Genomic DNA, 11,898 nt, shown 5'->3' on the forward strand with positions numbered 1-11,898 from the left:
TGAAGACAAACTCGCGGTCTCGAGACTTGTAATATAATGTTCTATCTTTGTTCGGTCTTTTCAATTTGGAGACTAATATGATGACTTGTATTCGGAGACTAAAATGATGAATTGTATTCAGAGACTAATCTTCTATTGTATTCGATGAATCTGTTGTTGATGTGTGCTGTCTATATTTTGTCCAATTATACATTTTGTAACCTGTGCAAAAAACAGAAAATTAAAAAAATAAAAAACCCTAATATTCATACTAATGGCGCATCACATCATAGTGCGCCATTAGTATGCCAAAGGATACTAATGGCGCATCATTAAAGAGTGCGCCATTAGTATGCCGAAGTTACTAATGGCGCATCTTGCTGTCGTGCGCCATTAGTATGCCAAAGCACCTGGGTATACATGGCCCCCTGGGAGGCATACTAATGGCGCACTGTTGTATATACTAATGGGGCATCTGGGGTGCGCCATTAGTATACCAGATACTAATGGCGCACCTGTGGTGCGCCATTAGTAAAATATACTAATGGCGTGCTACTAATGGCGCACCACTAATGCGCCATTAATGGCCAAATTAGGTGCGCCATTAGTAGGCCTTTTCCTAGTAGTGAGTAAAGCAATTACATGGCGATTGCATTTCATACAATAAAGAGACAACCATATGGCTCCTGCCAGTTGCCGATAACCGTGTTACAAAACATGATCATCTCATACAAAATTTTATATAATCACGTCTTGACCATATCACATCACAACATGCCCTGCAAAAACAAGTTAGACGTGCTCTACTTTGTTGTTGCAAGTTTTACATGGCTGCTACGGGCTTAGCAAGAACCATTCTTACCTACGCATCAAAAACCACAATGCGTTATAGCGATTGCTTTTTGATCTTCAGAAAGAACCCTGTTCATTGAATCCGATTCAACCAAAGTTGGAGAAACTGACACCCGCCAGCCACCTGTGTGCAAAGCACGTCGGTAGAATCAGTCTCATGAACGTGGTCATGTAATGTCGGTCCGGGCCACTTCATCCAACAATACCGCCAAATCAAGAAACAACTAGTGTCGACAAGCAATATGTATATACCCACGCCCACAACTCCTTTGTGTTCTACTCATGCATATAACATCTACGCATAGACATGGCTCGGAGGCCACTATTGGGAATGCAGTATTTCAAAAAAATTCCTACGACCATGCAAGATCTATCTAGGAGATGCATAGCAACGAGAGGGAAGAGTGTGTCTACGTACTCTCGTAGACCGAAAGCGGAAGCGTTTATCAATGCGGTTGATGTAGTCGTACACCTTCACGATCCATCCCGATCAAGTAGCGAACGTACGACACCTCCGCGTTCAGCACACGTTCAGCTCGATGACGTCCTTGCCTTCTTGATCCAACAAGAGGGGCGAAGTAGTAGATGAGTTCCGGCAACACGACGACGTGATGACTGTGTTGGTGAAGAAAAATCTCCGCAGGGCTTTGCCTAAGCACTATTAAAACTATGACGGAGGATAAACTAGAGGGGACGGGGTTTCCGGCATACGGCTTGATGTTTCTTGATGTGTCTTGGGTGCTAGCCCTACCCCTCTATTTATATGTTGAGCCTGGGGGTTGAAACTTGGAGTAAAAGCCTACACAAAGTCGGTTTCACCCGAAAGGCAAGAGTCCTTCTCGGACTCCAGGACCAGACGCCAGGGTTCCCGGCGTCTGGACCCAGATGCCAGGGACCCTGACGTATGGCCCCTGGACTCCGCAAAACTTCCTTTTGCGCTTTCCAAAAACCTTGTGGGCTTTCCCCCTTTGGCCCAAATAAAGTGTTCTCGTACCCAAACATTTCGGGAAACATCCGAAACCCCTTCCGGTGAATTCCGGAACCCTTCCGGAGAATAAACACTATTATCCCATATATCAATCTTTATATCCGAACAATTCTGGAGTTCCTCGTCATGTCCGTGATCTCATCCGGGACTCCGAACAACATTCAGTCACCAACATACATAAGTCATATAATAACTATATCGTCAACGAACGTTAAGCATGCGGACCCTACGGGTTCGAGAACTATGTAGACATGACCGAGACATCTCTTTGGTCAATAACCAATATCGAAACCTGGATTCCCATATTGGCTCCTACATATTCTACGAAGATCTTTATCGGTCGAACCGCATAACAACATACGTTGTTCCCTTTGTCATCCGTATGTTACTTGCCCGACATTCGATCATCGGGATCATCATACATAGTTCAATCTTGTTACCAGCAAGTCTCTTTACTCGTTCCGTAAAGCAACATCCCGCAACTAACTTATTAATCACATTGCTTGCAAGGCTTATAGTGATGTGCATTACCGAGAGGGCCCAGAGATACCTCTCCGACAATCGGAGTGACAAATTGTAATCTCAATCTATGCCAACTCAACAAACACCATCGGATGATCGGAGACACCTGTAGAGCATCTTTATAATCACCCAGTTACGTTGTGAGTTTGATAGCACACTAAGTGTTCCTCCGGTATTCGGGAGTTGCATAATCTCATAGTCATAGGAACATGTATAAGTTATGAAGAAAGCAATAGCAATAAACTAAACGATCATAGTGCTAAGCTAACGGATGGGTCAAGTCAATCACATCATTCTCTAATGATGTGATCCCGTTCATCAAATGACAACTCATGTCTATGAAGGAAATATGCCCTAGAGGAAATAATAAAGTTATTATTTATTTCCTTATATCATGATAAATGTTTATTATACATGCTAGAATTGTATTAACCGGAAACATAATACTTGTGTGAATACATAGACAAACAAAGTGTCACTAGTATGCCTCTACTTGACTAGCTCGTTAATCGAAGATGGTTATGTTTCCTAACCATAAACAAAAGAGTTGTTATTTGATTAACGGGATCACATCATTAGGAGAATGATGTGATTGACAGGACCCATTCCATTAGCTTAGCACCCGATCGTTTAGTATGTTGCTATTGCTTTCTTCATGACTTATACATGTTCCTATGACTATGAGATTATGCAACTCCCGTTTGCCGGAGGAACACTTTGTGTGCTACCAAACGTCACAACATAAATGGGTGATTATACAGGTGCTCTACAGGTGTCTCCAAAGGTACATGTTGGGTTAGCGTATTTCGAGATTAGGATTTGTCACTCCGATTGTCGGAGAGGTATCTCTGGGCCCTCTCGGTAATGCACATCACATAAGCCTTGCAAGCATTGCAACTAATGAGTTAGTTGCGAGATGATGTATTACGGAACGAGTAAAGAGACTTGCCGGTAACGAGATTGAACTAGGTATTGAGATACCGACGATCGAATCTCGGGCAAGTAACATACCGATGACAAAGGGAACAACGTATGTTGTTATGCGGTCTGACCGATAAAGATCTTCGTAGAATATGTAGGAGCCAATATGAGCATCCAGGTTCCGCTATTGGTTATTGACCGGAGACGTGTCTCGGTCATGTCTACATTGTTCTCGAACCCGTAGGGTCCGCACGCTTAAGGTTTCGATGATAGTTATATTATGAGTTTATGAGTTTTGATGTACCGAAGTTAGTTCGGAGTCCCGGATGTGATCACGGACATGACGAGGAGTCTCGAAATGGTCGAGACATAAAGATTGATATATTGGACGGCTTTATTCGGACACCGGAAGTGTTCCGGGTGATTTCGGAGAAAACGGAGAGCCGGAGGGTTACCGGAACCCCCCGGGAGAAGTAATGGGCCATATGGGCCTTAGTGGAGAGAGAGGGGGGCAGCCAAAGGTGGGCCGCGCGCCTCCTCCCCCCTGGTCCAAATTGGACTAGGAGAGGGGGGGGCGGCACCCCCCTTTCCCTCTCCCTCCCCACTTCTTTCCCCCTCCTAGTAGGAGTCCTACTCCTACTAGGAGGAGGACTCCTCCTTGGCACGCCATAGAGGGCCGGCCGGCCTCCTCCCCTTGATCCTTTATATATGGGGGCAAGGGGGCACCCTAGAGACACAAGTTGATCCACATGATCATATTCTTAGCCGTGTGCGGTGCCCCCTTCCACCATAGTCCTCGATAATATTGTAGTGGTGCTTAGGCGAAGCCCTGCGATGGTAATGCATCAAGATTGTCACCATGCCGTCGTGCTGACGGAACTCTTCCCCGACACTTTGCTAGATCAGAGTTCGGGGATCGTCATCGAGCTGAACATGTGCTAGAACTCGGAGGTGCCGTAGTTTCGGTGCTTGATCGGTCGGGCCGTGGAGACGTACGACTACATCAACCAAACGCTTCCGTTGTCGATCTACAAGGGTACGTAGATCACACTCTCCCCTCTCGTTGCTATGCATCACCATGATCTTGCGTGTGCGTAGGAATTTTTTTGAAATTACTACGTTCCCCAACAGTGGCATCCGAGCCTAGGTTTTATATGTTGATGTTATATGCACGAGTAGAACACAAGTGAGTTGTGGGCGATATAAGTCATACTGCTTACCAGCATGTCATACTTTGGTTCGGCGGTATTGTTGGACGAAGCGGCCCGGACCGACATTACGCGTACGCTTACGCGAGACCGGTTCTCCCAACGTGCTTTGCACAAAGGTGGCTAGCGGGTGACAGTTTCTCCAACTTTAGTTGAACCGAGTGTGGCTATGCTCGGTCCTTGCGAAGGTTAAAACAACACCAACTTGACAAACTATCATTGTGGTTTTGATGCGTTGGTAAGATTGGTTCTTGCTTAAGCCCGTAGCAGCCACGTAAAACTTGCAACAACAAAGTAGAGGACGTCTAACTTGTTTTTGCAGGGCATGTTGTGATGTGATATGGTCAAGACATGATGCTAAATTTTATGGTATGAGATGATCATGTTTTGTAACTGAGTTATCGGCAACTGGCAGGAGCCATATGGTTGTCGCTTTATTGTATGCAATGCAATCGCGCTGTAATGCTTTACTTTATCACTAAGCGGTAGCGATAGTCGTGGAAGCATACGATTGGCGAGACGACAATGATGCTACGATGGAGATCAAGGTGTCGCGCCGGTGACGATGGTGATCATGACGGTGCTTCGAAGATGGAGATTACAAGCACAAGATGATGGTGGCCATATCATATCACTTATATTGATTGCATGTGATGTTTATCTTTTATGCATCTTATCTTGCTTTGATTGACGGTAGCATTATAAGATGATCTCTCACTAATTATCAAGAAGTGTTCTCCCTGAGTATGCACCGTTGCGAAAGTTCTTCGTGCTGAGACACCACGTGATGATCGGGTGTGATAGGCTCTACGTTTAAATACAACGGGTGCAAAACAGTTGCACACGCAGAATACTCAGGTTATACTTGACGAGCCAAGCATATACAGATATGGCCTCGGAACACGGAGACCGAAAGGTCGAGCGTGAATCATATAGCAGATATGATCAACATAGCGATGTTCACCAATGAAACTACTCCATCTCACGTGATGATCGGACATGGTTTTGTTGATTTGGATCACGTAATCACTTAGAGGATTAGAGGGATGTCTATCTAAGTGGGAGTTCTTAAGTAATATGATTAATTGAACTTAAATTTATCATGAACTTAGTCCTGGTAGTATTTTGCAAATTATGTTGTAGATCTATAGCTCACGTTGTTGCTTCCCTGTGTTTATTTTGATATGTTCCTAGAGAAAATTGTGTTGAAAGATGTTAGTAGCAATGATGCGGATTGGATCCGTGATCTGAGGTTTATCCTCATTGCTGCACAGAAGAATTATGTCCTTGATGCACCGCTAGGTGACGGACCTATTGCAGGAGCAGATGCAGACGTTATAAATGTTTGGCTAGCTCAATATGATGACTACTTGATAGTTTAGTGCACCATGCTTAATGGCTTAGAATCGGGGCTTCAAAGACGTTTTGAACGTCATGGAGCATATGAGATGTTCCAGGAGTTCAAGTTAATATTTCAAGCAAATACCCGAGTTGAGAGATATGAAGTCTCCAACAAGTTCTATAGCTAAAAGATGGAGGAGAATCGCTCAACTAGTGAGCATGTGCTCAGATTGTCTGAGTACTACAATCGCTTGAATCAAGTGGGAGTTAATCTTCCAGATAAGATAGTGATTGACAGAATTCTCTAGTCACCATTACCAAGTTAGTAGAACTTCGTGATGAACTATGATATGCAAGGGATAACGGAAACGATTCCCAAGCTCTTCATAATGCGGAAATTGACGAAGGTAGAAATCGAGAAAAACATCAAGTGTTGATGGTAGACAAGACCACTAGTTTCAAGAAAAGGGCAGAGGGAAGAAGGGGAACTTCAAGAAGAACAACAAGCAAGTTGCTGCTCAAGTGAAGAAGCCCGAGTCTGGTCCTAAGTCTGAGACTAAGTGTTTCTACTACAAAGGGACTGGTCACTGGAAGCGGAACTACCCCAAGTGATTGGCAGATAAGAAGGATGGCAAAGTGAACATAAGTATATTTGATATACATGTTGTTGATGTGTACTTTACTAGTGTTTATAGCAACCCCTCAGTATTTGATACTAGTTCAGTTGCTAAGATTAGTAACTCGAAACGGGAGTTGCAGAATAAACAGAGACTAGTTAAGGGTGAAGTGACGATGTGTGGTTCCAAGATTGATATGATCATCATCGCACACTCCCTATACTTTCGGGATTAGTGTTGAACCTGAATAAGTGTTATTTGGTGTTTGCGTTAAGCATGAATATGATTTGATCATGGTTATTGTAATACGGTTATTCATTTAAGTAAGAGAATAAATTGTTGTTCTGAATAAAACCTTATATGGTTACACACCCAATGAAAATAGTTCGTTGGATCTCGATCGTAGTGATACACATAATCATAATATTGAAACCAAAAGATGCAAAGTTAATAATGATGGTGCAACTTATTTGTAGCACTGCCGTTTAGGTCATATTGGTGTAAAAGCGCATAAAGAAACTCCATGCTGATGGGATTTTGGAATCACTTGATTATGAATCACTTGATGCTTGCGAACCATGCCTCATGGGCAAGATGACTAAGACTCCGTTCTCCGAAGCGAGCAACTGACTTATTGGAAATAATACATACTGATGTATGCGGTCCGATGAGTGTTAAGTCTCACGGCAAGTATCGTTATTTTCTGAACTTCACAGATGATTTGAGCAGATATGGGTATATCTACTTGATGAAACATAAGTCTGAAACATTTGAAAAGTTCAACGAATTTCAGAGTGAAGTGGAAAATCATCGTGACAAGAAAATAAAGTATCTACGATCTGATTGCGGAGACAAATATTTGAGTTACGAGTTTGGTCTTCAATTAAAACAATATGGAATAGTTTCAAAAACTCATGCCACATGGAACACCACAGCATAATGGTGTGTCCGAACGTCATAACCGTACTTTATTGGATACAGTGCAATCTATGATGTCTCTTACCGATCTACCACTATCGTTTTGGGGTTATGCATTAGAGACAGCTGCATTCATGTTAAAAGGGCACCATCTAAATCTGTTAAGACGACACCGTATGAACTGTGGTTTGGCAAGAAACCAAAGTTGTCGTTTCTTAAAGTTTGGGGTTGCAATGCTTATATGAAAAAGTTTCATCCTGATAAGCTCAAACCCAAATCGGAGAAATATGTCTTCATAGGATACCCAAAGGAGACTGTTGGGTACACCTTCTATCACAAATCCGAAGGCAAGACTTTTGTTGCTAAATTCGGAGTTTTTCTAGAGAAGGAGTTTCTCTCGAAATAAGTGAGTGAGAGGAAAGTAGAACTTGATGAGGTAACTGTACCTGCTCCCTTATTGGAAAGTAGTTCATCATAGAAATTTGTTCCTGTGACTACTACACCAATCAGTGAGGAAGCTAATGATGATGATCATGTAACTTCAGATCAAGTTACTACCGAATCTCATAGGTAAACCAGAGTGAGATCCGCACCAGAGTGGTATAGTAATCATGTTCTGGAAGTCATGTTACTAGACCATGACGAACTTGCGAACTATGAGGAAGCGATGATGAGCCCAGATTCCGCGAAATGGTTTGAGGCCATAAAATCTGAGATATGATCCATGTATGAGAACAAAGTATGGACTTTGATGGATTTGCCCGATGATCGGCAAGCCATAGAAAATTAATGGATCTTCAAGAGGAAGACGAACACTGATAGTAGTGTTACTATCTACAAAGCTATAATTGTCGCAAAAGGTTTTCGACAAGTTCAAGGTGTTGACTACGATGAGATTTTCTCACTCGTATATATGCTTAAGTCTGTCCGAATCATGTTAGCAATTGCCGCATTTTATGAAATCTGGCAAATGGATAAACAAAACTGCATTCCTTAATGGATTTATTAAAGAAGAGTTGTATATGATGCAACCAGAAGGTTTTGTCAATCCTAAAGGTGTTAACAAAATATGCAAGCTCCAACGATCCATCTATGGACTGGTGCAAGCATCTCGGAGTTGGAATATACACTTTGATAAGTTGATCAAAGCATATAGTTTTATACAGACTTACGGTGAAGCCTGTATTTACAAGAAAGTGAGTGGGAGCACTACAACATTTCTGATAAGTATATGTGAACAACATATTGTTGATCAGAAATAATGTATAATTTTCTGGAAAGCATAAAGGAATATTTGAAAGGAGTTTTTCAAAGAAAGACCTCGGTAAAGCTGCTTACATATTGAGCATCAAGATCTATAGAGATAGATCAAGACGCTTGATAAGTTTTTTCAATGAGTACATACCTTGACAAGATTTTGAAGTAGTTCAAAATGGAACAGTCAAAGAAAGAGTTCTTGCCTGTGTTGCAAGGTGTGAAATTGAGTAAGACTCAAAGTCCGACCACGGCAGAAGATAGAAATAGAATGAAAGTCATTCCCTATGCCTCAGCCATAGGTTCTATAAAGTATGCCATGCTGTGTACCAGATCTATTGTATACCCTACACTGTGTTAAGCAAGGGAGTACAATAGTGATCTAAGAGTAGATCACCGGACAGAGGTCAAAATTATCCTTAGTGGAATAAGGAAATATTTCTCAATTATGGAGGTGACAAAAAGGTTCATCGTAAAAAGTTACGTCGATGCAAGTTTTGACACGGATCTGGATGACTCTAAGTCTCGATCTAGATACATATTGAAGGTGGGAGCAATAAGCTAGAGTAGCTCCGTGCAGAGCATTGTTGACATAGAAATTCGCAAAATACTTACGGATCTGAATGTGACAGACCCGTTGACTAAAATTATCTCACAAGCAAAACATGATCACACCTTAGTACTCTTTGGGTGTTAATCACATAGCGATGTGAACTAGATTACTGACTCTAGTAAACCCTTTGGGTGTTGATCACATATCGATGTGAACTATGGGTGTTAATCACATGGTGATGTGAACTATTGCTATTAAATCACATGGTGATGTGAACTAGATTATTGACTCTAGTGCAAGTGGGAGACTGAAGGAAATATGCCCTAGAGGCAATAATAAAGTTATTATTTATTTCCTTATATCATGATAAATGTTTATTATTCATGCTAGAATTGTATTAACCGGAAACATAATACTTGTGTGAATACATAGACAAACAAAGTGTCACTAGTATGCCTCTACTTGACTAGCTCGTTAATCGAAGATGGTTATGTTTCGTAACCATAAACAAAAGAGTTGTTATTTGATTAATGGGATCACATCATTAGGAGAATGATGTGATTGACATGACCCATTCCATTAGCTTAGCACCCGATCGTTTAGTATGTTGCTCTTTCTTTCTTCATGACTTATACATGTTCCTATGACTATGAGATTATGCAACTCCCGTTTGCCGGAGGAACACTTTGTGTGCTACCAAACGTCACAACGTAAATGGGTGATTATAAAGGTGCTCTACAGGTGTTTCCAAAGGTACATGTTGGGTTGGCGTATTTCGAGATTAGGATTTGTCACTCCGATTGTCGGAGAGGTATCTCTGGGCCCTCTCGGTAATGCACATCACATAAGCCTTGCAAGCATTGCAACTAATGAGTTAGTTGCGAGATGATGTATTACAGAACGAGTAAAGATACTTGCCGGTAACGAGATTGAACTAGGTATTGAGATACCGACGATCGAATCTCGGGCAAGTAACATACCGATGACAAAGGGAACAACGTATGTTGTTATGCGGTCTGACCGATAAAGATCTTCGTATAATATGTAGGAGCCAATATGAGCATCCAGGTTCCGCTATTGGTTATTGACCGGAGATGTGTCTCGGTCATGTCTACATTGTTCTCGAACCCGTAGGGTCCGCACGCTTAAGGTTTCGATGACAGTTATATTATGAGTTTATGATTTTTGATGTACCGAAGTTAGTTCGGAGTCCCGGATGTGATCACGGACATGACGAGGAGTCTCGAAATGGTCGAGACATAAAGATTGATATATTGGACGGCTTTATTCGGACACTGGAAGTGTTGCGGGTGATTTCGGAGAAAACCGGAGAGCCGGAGGGTTACCGGAACCCCCCCCCCCCCGGGAGAAGTAATGGGCCATATGGGCCTTAGTGGAGAGAGAGAGGGGCAGCCAAAGGTGGGCCACGCGCCTCCTCCCCCCTGGTCCGAATTGGACTAGGAGAGGGGGGGCGGCGCCCCCCTTTCCCTCTCCCTCCCCACTTCTTTCCCCCTCCTAGTAGGAGTCCTACTCCTACTAGGAGGAGGACTCCTCCTTGGCGTGCCATAGAGGGCCGGCCGGCCTCCTCCCCTTGATCCTTTATATATGGGGGAAAGGGGGCACCCTAGAGACACAAGTTGATCCACGTGATCATATTCTTAGCCGTGTGCGGTGCCCCCTTCCATCATATTCCTCGATAATATTGTAGTGGTGCTTAGGCGAAGCCCTGTGATGGTAGTGCATCAAGATCGTCACCACGCCATCGTGCTGACGGAACTCTTCCCCGACACTTTGCTGGATCGGAGTCCGGGGATCGTCATCGAGCTGAACGTGTGCTAGAACTCGGAGGTGCCGTAGTTTCGGTGCTTGACCGGTCGGGCCGTGGAGACGTACGACTACATCAACCAAACGCTTCCGTTGTCGATCTACAAGGGTACGTAGATCACACTCTCCCCTCTCGTTGCTATGCATCACCATGATCTTGCGTGTGCGTAGGAATTTTTTTTGAAATTACTACGTTCCCCAACAGTGTATGGCTAGGAAACTTAACCATCTTTGATTAATGAGCTAGTCAAGTAGAGGCATACTAGTGACACTCTGTTTGTCTATGTATTCACACATGCACTAAGTTTCCGGTCAATACAATTCTAGCATGAATAATAAACATTTATCATGATATAAGGAAATATAAATAAAAACTTTATTATTACCTCTAGGGTATATTTCCTTCATTATGTATGAGTCATGTTTCTAAACTATGTCAGTGATGCCCCAAGAGATGAGGGGCAAGTTATGTATGTTTCGAAACAATTATTATTTTGGTTTGCAATGCTATCTGTTAGAGTACTCTTTCTGTTATTAGTCATGCTTCTAAACTATGTCAGTTATGCCCAAGAGATGAGGGGGTTATGTGTGTACTCTTTCTGTTATTTTGGTCTTTAGGGGTTGTCGATATCGATCGAAGCCAATATAGCCAAAGTGTAGTCTTCATGGGTTGTCGACATCGACGGAACCCAATATAGCCAAACTCATAGTCTTTAGGGGTTGTCGACGTCGACGGAAGCCAATATAGCCGAAGTTTTAGTCTTTAGGGTTGTCGACGTTGATGGAACCCAATGTAGCCAAAGTTCTAGTATTTTAGGGGTTGTCGATGTCGACGGAACCCAACATAACCAAAATTTTAGTCCTTAGGGGTTGTCGACATAGACGGAACCCAACATAGCCAAAGTTTTAGTATTTTAGGGG

Source organism: Triticum dicoccoides, chromosome 7A (assembly GCF_002162155.2).
Source record: "Triticum dicoccoides isolate Atlit2015 ecotype Zavitan chromosome 7A, WEW_v2.0, whole genome shotgun sequence".
NCBI lineage: Eukaryota > Viridiplantae > Streptophyta > Magnoliopsida > Poales > Poaceae > Triticum > Triticum dicoccoides.